General features: G+C 39.9%; 1 pseudogene; it reads right to left on the bottom strand.

Annotated features, from left to right (window-relative positions):
* Positions 1-572: 572 nt before the first annotated feature.
* LOC104664088 lies at positions 573-1,758 on the bottom strand (annotated as a pseudogene).
* Positions 1,759-7,847: the final 6,089 nt, after the last annotated feature.

Raw genomic sequence — 7,847 nt, forward strand, 5'->3', positions numbered from 1 at the left:
CAGCATGGGTGCAAAAAAAAATTGACATTAAAACCTTTTATAGGCATGCTTTACACTTTCTACAGAACAGAAACTAAAATAAACTGTTGTACAATTGGTCACAACTACAGTCCTTGATATTTTTGCCCATACACATGAATATTGTCAAAAACATGTCTTCTTTGTAGCAGCTAGGTCCTGCTACTACTGTGCTTGACTGAGTTCAAAAATCTCTTGTAACCCGTAGTTTCCTTGTCACGTTTCCAGCTGTCTTCTCCTGCTAAGCTTTGTCTCGTGGCAGTAATTAAAATCTTCTGGCCGGGCACAGTGGCTCATGCCTGTAATCCCAGCACTTTGGGAGGCCAAGGTGGGCAGATCACGAGGTCGGGAGTTTGATATCAGTCTGGCCAACAGAGAAACCCCATCTCTACTAAAAATACAAAAAATTAGCTGGGTGTGGTGGTGGGCACCTGTAATCCCAGCTACTCAGGAGGCTGAGGCAGGAGAATTGTGTGAACCCGGGAGGCAGAGGTTGCAGTGAGCCAAGATCACGCCACCGCACTCCAGCCTGGTGGCAACAGTGCAAGACTCCATCTCAAAACAACAACAACGACAAAACAAAAACAGAAACAAAGACAAAACAAAATAAAACAGTAGCAATGGCCGTAGCTACTGTTGCTACTAGAACCACCATAGCCACCTTGGTTTCGTGGTTTGGCAAAATATTGGCCTCCACCACCATAGGGGTCAGAGCTTCTGCCTTCAAAGTTTCCTGCCTTCATGGGTTCAAAATCTGAAGACTGACTGTTGTACTTGCCAAAATCATTGTATCTTCTACTACTTCTGCAATTGCTTCTACTACCACTGCCAAAGCCGCCTCTGTCTCCGTTGTTATAGCTGTCACAGAAGCCACTGCCCTGGTTTCTACAACCTTCTCCACCACTTCCATAGCCTCTGCTTTCTTCAGAGCAACCGGGGCCACCTCCTCCATAACCACCATCATTACCAAATCCATTAGAGTCATCCTCACTGCCACCATATCCACTACTATCACAGCTGCCGCCAAAGCCACCATGACCACTGAAGTTTCCTCCATGACCAAAGTTGTCTATCCCATCAAAACTGCCTCCATGACCGCCACCAAAGTTTCCAGGACCATTTTGGCCTCTGTGGCTGGATGAAGCACTAGCCACCTCTTGCTTCGACAGGGCTTTTCTAACTTCACAGCTGTGGCCATTCCCAATGTGGTATTTCTGAATGACAATCTTATCCATGGAGTCATGACCATCAAAGGTGACAAAAGCAAAGCCCTTTTACTTGCCACTGCCTTGGTCAGTCATGGTTTCAATCACTTCAATTTTCCCATGCTGTTCAAAATAATCTCTTAGGTGATGTTCTTCAGTGTCTTCTTTAATGCCACCAACAAATATCTTTTTCACAGCCAAGTGGGCACTTGGTCTCTGAGAATCTTCTCCTGAGACAGCTCTTTGGTTGTACAATTCTTCCATCCCCATGTGTGGCCTTGTATGCATGGCAGCATCTGCCTCCTCCACAGTGGCATTTGTGACAACCCCAAAGGCCCTGGAGCACTTGGTGTTTGGATCTCATTTCCACACAGTTTGTGAGTGTTGCCCATTGCTCAAAATGGCTCCTCAGGCTCTCAGCAGTCGTTTCAAAGCTCAACCCTCCAATGAGGAGCTTCCACAGCCGTTCAGGCTGTTTAGGAGACTCCGACTTAGACACAACAGCAGTGGGAAGAGAGACTTTGACAATGCTTCCTCAACAGCATCCCCTAGCAGAAAGGAGAAAGCTAACAAATGTATCTCAACACACCGTATTCTAAACTTTGAAAATTGACTCTGTGTTCAATTAAGTTTTCTTCCATCTGGTCAGTAGGTTCCCATGCAGCACATGCTTGCCATGTTTGTTAGTCACTTGAAAGCTTACCTCAAGCCTGGATGATTGATCCAGAAAGTCCCAACTCATTCAGATGTCCAGGCTTGTGTACTTATGAATCTTCTACTGGTCCTGAACCACCCCATTGGAAGATGAGGTAGAGGAATGCTATCAGCTGCAGTCAGAAGTCTCACTACAGGGATGAATCCTAGCTCCAGGGAAACAGACACATAATGAAGACTCCAAACTGAGAGACACTGCACTGCGATCTAGACCCTGGACTCCTTAGGTATATGTTAATTTGAAAACATATTTAACATATTCTACCTGCCAGGCATCGGGAATGACTAAGATTAATTTTCAGAGATTTAGAACAGTGACCATATAACATGGGTTGAAAAAAGATACAGTTTCTGTCCTCTCACCTCTGCCTTCCCTCTGAAGGGATCGGTTGGTGGGAAGTTAGAGCCTAGGGCCCTGGAGTTGTGTCCCCAAGTACCTTCCTACTAAAGGCAGCCTTGATCAGTTTCTCCTTAGGAACTACTGAAGCAGTTCAATATCTATCTGAACTATCTTCCTGGGACCTACCTTTTTGCTGAATCTAGCTCAGTGTACCTATCTTAATAATTCATAAAATAGGATTAATAATTCCTACCTCGAAGAGTCATTGTGAAGATTAGAAATCATTAGGTGTGATAAACCAAAGTATGGTCAGGAACTCAAATTTTCTTCATTTTATGTTGGGTTCTCCAGAAGCAGAGCCTGAGTCAGAAACTGAGGACAAGGGATTTACGGAGGATGCGTTCTTCAGGCCAAACCTATAACAGAAAAAGAGAGGTGACATAGGAAAGGGCAAATTACCAATCGAGGATATCATCTAATGACGTCTAGCCTTGGCCTGATCAACAGGGGACTCTGGAACACAAATAGTATAGCAGAGTTATCATGATTTGAAGCAGACTGGACTTAAGTCAGCCATTCGCTGTTGGGATGTGGTGGGGCAGGTGGTAGTTGTGTTGGTGGGAGGGTAATCTCCTTGGCATATCTGGGTGAGGTGGCTTCTATCAGCCAAGGTTCATTCTCACATACTTTTAACTTCTACTCTTCACTTAAAAACTTTCATCTCTTAAGACTGTGTGCCTGAGGACTTTGTTCTTTCCTTAGGACTTCCTACTTTGGCATGTAGTTAGAAGGCATCTTTGAGCTCACTTTAGAGGATTGAGCATGTATGAAACAGAAGCAGTGTGCTTCAAGATTCTGGCACAGTATTTGGCATATAGCAGGAACTCTATAGATGCTAGCTCTTTTTTTAAAAAAAAAAAATCTCCTGCCCCTAAAACTGTCCTTCATTTCAGAGAATTCCTGGCAATGCATTGTCCTTCCAAGTCAGGCCAGAGGTGGACAAAATAGAAGAGAATGTAATCAAAGCACCTAGCACATGGTACAAGTACATAATAAATAAGTATTGGTTACATTTCTTCCTTCCCTTTCATTAGCTTCGTCCCAGGACCATTTGCGTTTTCTTATGGTGCAGAAGAATTTATTTTATCCAGTTAATTATTAGGGACATTAATATTTACGATAATCACCATAAATATTATGTTCCAAATGGATTTGGAGTCATAATCATTTTGGGGGAATACAGTTGTAGAAAATAGCCTAATTTTATCTTGTAAAAATCTTTTTTTTTTAAATCTCTGGTTCTTTTAAAGCACACGTAATAGACACTACCACCCAATTTAGTACTTACAAATCTGCACTTTTCCCTACTTTTTTTCTGAAAGAGCATAAGGGTAAGGAGTTTCTATTGTACCCTCCACCGTTCCTATGCCTCCTGATCCTGATCTTTGCTCACTGTCAGGAGCAAAGAAAGTGCCCAGTTAATGCTTGTTATCCTGATCAAGCACAGTAGTGAGCAAGTTATGACATCCATGAATCAACTGAGAATAACCCCTTAATAAATAAATGAGAAATTCCTTCCAGAATTTTGTGCCACAAATATAATAGCAACAACTAGTAATATTTTAAATGCTCAGATTTTCTTATTTCAGCAACTGTACTTTTATGAATGCATCCTTAAAAAACTGGAAACTGGAACCACTTCAGATGTCCATCAAAAAATAGTTAAATAAATTCTTGCATTCAAAATTTATTGTTATATACAAATTCCATTAAACAAGGAGTTAGATGTATATAGGCTTACTTAAAAAGCCAATATACAAGAAAAAACTAATTATAACACACACACACACACATACACACATGCCCAATTGAAACTTTTTATTTAGTTGTGAGGTAGAAATTAAATTTTCCTTTCTTCATCAAATAGCTGCAATAAAAAAAATGATAAAGTGGATATCACTACCGATCCCACAGAAATACAAACTACCATCAGATAATACTATAAACACCTCTATGCAAATAAACTAGAAAATCTAGAAGAAATGGATAAATTCCTGGACACATATAGCCTCCCAAGACTAAACTGGGAAGAAGTTGAATCCCTGAATAGACCAATAACAGGTTCTGAAACTGAGGCAATAATTAATAGCCTACCAACCAAAAAAAGTCTAGGACCAGACGGACTCAGCCAAATTCTATCTGAGGTACAAAGAGGAACTGGTTCCATTCCTTCTGAAACTATTTCAATCAATAGAAAAAGAGGGAATCCTCCCTAATTAATTTTATGAGGCCAACATCATCCTGATACCAAAGCCTAGCAGAGACACAACAAAAAAAGAGAATTTTAGACCAAGAACCCTGATGACCATTGATGCAAAAATCCTCAGTAAAATACTGGCAAACCAAATCCAGCAGTACATCAAAAAGTTTATCCACCACGATCAAGTTGGCTTCATCCCTCAGATACAAGGCTGGTTCAACATATGCAAATCAATAAATGTAAACCATCATATAAACAGAACCGAAGACAAAAACCACATGATTATCTCAATAGATGCAGAAAAGGTCTTCAACAAAATTCAACAGCCCTTCATGCTAAAAGCTCTCAATAAACTAGGTATTGATGGGACATATCTCAAAATAATAAGAACTATTTATGGCAAACCCACAGCCAATATCATACTGAATGGGCAAAAACTGGAAGCATTCCCTTTGAAAACTGGCACAAGACAGGGATGCCCTCTCTCACCACTCATATTCAACATACTGTTGGAAGTTCTGGCTAGTGCAATCAGGCAAGAGAAAGAAATAAAAGGTATTCAATTAGGAAAAGAGGAAGTCAAATTGTCCCTGTTTGCAGATGACATGATTGCATATTTAGAAAGCCCCATCGTCTCAGCCCAAAATCTCCTTAAATTGATAAACAAATTCAGCAAAGTCTCAGGATACAAAATCAATGTGCAAAAGTCACAAGCATTCCTATACACCAGTAACAGACAAACAGAGAGCCAAATTATGAGTGAACTCCCATTCACAATTGCTTCGAAGAGAATAAAATACCTAGGAATCCAACTTAAAAGGGATGTGAAGGACCTCTTCAAGGAGAACTATAAATCACTGCTCAGCAAAATAAAAGAGGACACAAACAAATGGAAAAACATTCCATGCTCATGGATAGGAAGAATCAATACTGTGAAAATGGCCATACTGCCCAAGGTAATTTATAGATTCAATGTCATCCCCATCAAGCTATCATTGACTTTCTTCACAGAATTGGAAAAAGCTACTTTTAAGTTCATATGGAACCAAAAAAGAGCCAGCATTGCCAAGACAATCCTAAGCAAAAAGAATAAAGCTGGAGGCATCACACTACCTGACTTCAAACTATACTACAAGTCTACAGTAACCAAAACAGCATGGTACTGGTACCAAATCAGAGATATAGACCAATGGAATAGAATAGAGCCCTCGGAAATAATACCACATATCTACAACCATCTGATCTTTGACAAACCTGACAAAAACAAGAAATGGGGAAAGGATTCCCTCTTCAATAAATGGTGCTGGGAAAACTGGCTAGCCATATATAGAAAGCTGAAACTGGATCCCTTCCTTACACCTTATACAAAAATCAATTCAAGATGGATTAAAGACTCCAACAGATGCTGGAGAGGATGTGGAGAAATACGAACGCTTTTACACTGTTGGTGGGACTGTAAACTAGTTCCACCATTGTGGAAGACAGTGTGGCAATTCCTTAAAGATCTAGAACTAGAAATGCCATTTGACCCAGCCATCCCATTAGTGGGCATATATCCAAAGGATTATAAATCATGCTGCTATAAAGACACATGCACATGTATGTTTATTGTGGCACTATTCACAATAGCAAAGACTTGGAACTAACTCAAATGTCCATCAATAATAGACTGGATTAAGAAAATGTGGCACATATACACCATGGAATACTATGCAGCCATAAAAAAGGATGAGTTTGTGTCCTTTATAGGGACATGGATGAAGCTGGAAACCATCATTCTGAGCACACTATCACTAGGACAGAAAACCAAACACCGCATGTTCTCACTCAGGTGGGAATTGAACAATGAGAACACATGGACACAGGGTGGGGAACATCACGCACCAGGGCATGTTGTGGGGTGGGGGGAGGGGGGAGGGATAGCATTAGGAGATATACCTAGTGTAAATGAGGAGTTAATGGGTGCAGCACACCAACATGGCACATGTGTACATATGTAACAAACCTGCACACTGTGCACACGTACCCTAGAACTTAAAGTAAAATTTAAAAAAAATTGCTTTCTTCAAGATGGATCAACAATCTTAACATCATTTATGAAATAGTCTGAATTTACTCCACTAAATTGAGCATGTTAATTTTGCTATATATCCAGTTGTCATAGATAAATGAATCTTTTTCTGAATGCTATTGATTTGACTCTTCTTTTAGTGACATCAAAATTATCTGAACATGGTACCTTTATAGACAGTTTTAAGAGCTTCATAGCAAGTACCCGACTCTACGTTGCTCAATTTTATTTTTTGTAAAAGTTTCCATGCAATCTCCCATACCAATTTTAACATTAATGTTACAACTTCAGTTTGTTTGAAAAAACCAAAAACATTTGTATTGGATTGAAACTGAATTAAATATTGACTAATTTGGGGGAGGAGTGACCATTTTATAAAAATATCTTTCTACTTACTTTCTCTCAGTATAATCTTCTTCTTACAGGTTTTCAATAGTCCCACTCCTATTTTGGGGGGAATGAGCTATTTCTGTATTCGTTTTCTAACTGGTTATTGCTCGTATAGAGGAAAACCATCAATTTTTATTTGTTTCATATGAAGCCACTTAATGAACTCTTATTTGTTCTGATTATTTTCTTGTTTAGTGTTTTATTTAGTCTTCATCAGGTTTGGGGGAAAATGTTGTGGTTTCTTTTAACTCTGAATTAGACACAGGAAGGATATAGTAAATGACAAACCCTGTTACAACCAAGTTCAAATTAGTTTCATTCTTATTCTTTATTTTTGTGATTCTGTAAGCACCTTTCCAACCTCTCACTGGACAAAGGAAAGCAGTATCTAAGCATGTGTGTGGCCAGGTCCTCCTGCTCTCACTCTGTCCAGGACAGCATGCCAACACAACTCCTGAGCTGGAAATTCCCACGATCAGTAGAGGGGAAAAACAGCAGCTTGTACGTAAGAACCCACAGGCCCGTGAGTCTTCTTTGTATCCTATCAGGTGGATAGGAGCTGGCTCAGGTAGGTTGGTTTCTATTTTAGAGGACTGATTTGAGCAGTCAGAATACACTTAGGGGCCAACCTTCCCACTTTCATACTCCTGACTGGTTATCATCAGGATTACAGTGACTTGATCTTGATGGTCATACATCCCACAAAACATCTTCACAAGATAGTGCTCTCTAAATAAATAGTTCTTGCAAAAGTAGAGATGCAAATTTATGCAGCGTTGCTGACTCAAGAGTTTAGCGAAATAATTTCAAAAGAGGAATCTTGATTTTATTTCTTAGGTGTTTTACACA

This window comes from Rhinopithecus roxellana, chromosome 10, assembly GCF_007565055.1.
Source record: "Rhinopithecus roxellana isolate Shanxi Qingling chromosome 10, ASM756505v1, whole genome shotgun sequence".
In the NCBI taxonomy this organism is placed as follows: Eukaryota; Metazoa; Chordata; class Mammalia; order Primates; family Cercopithecidae; genus Rhinopithecus; species Rhinopithecus roxellana.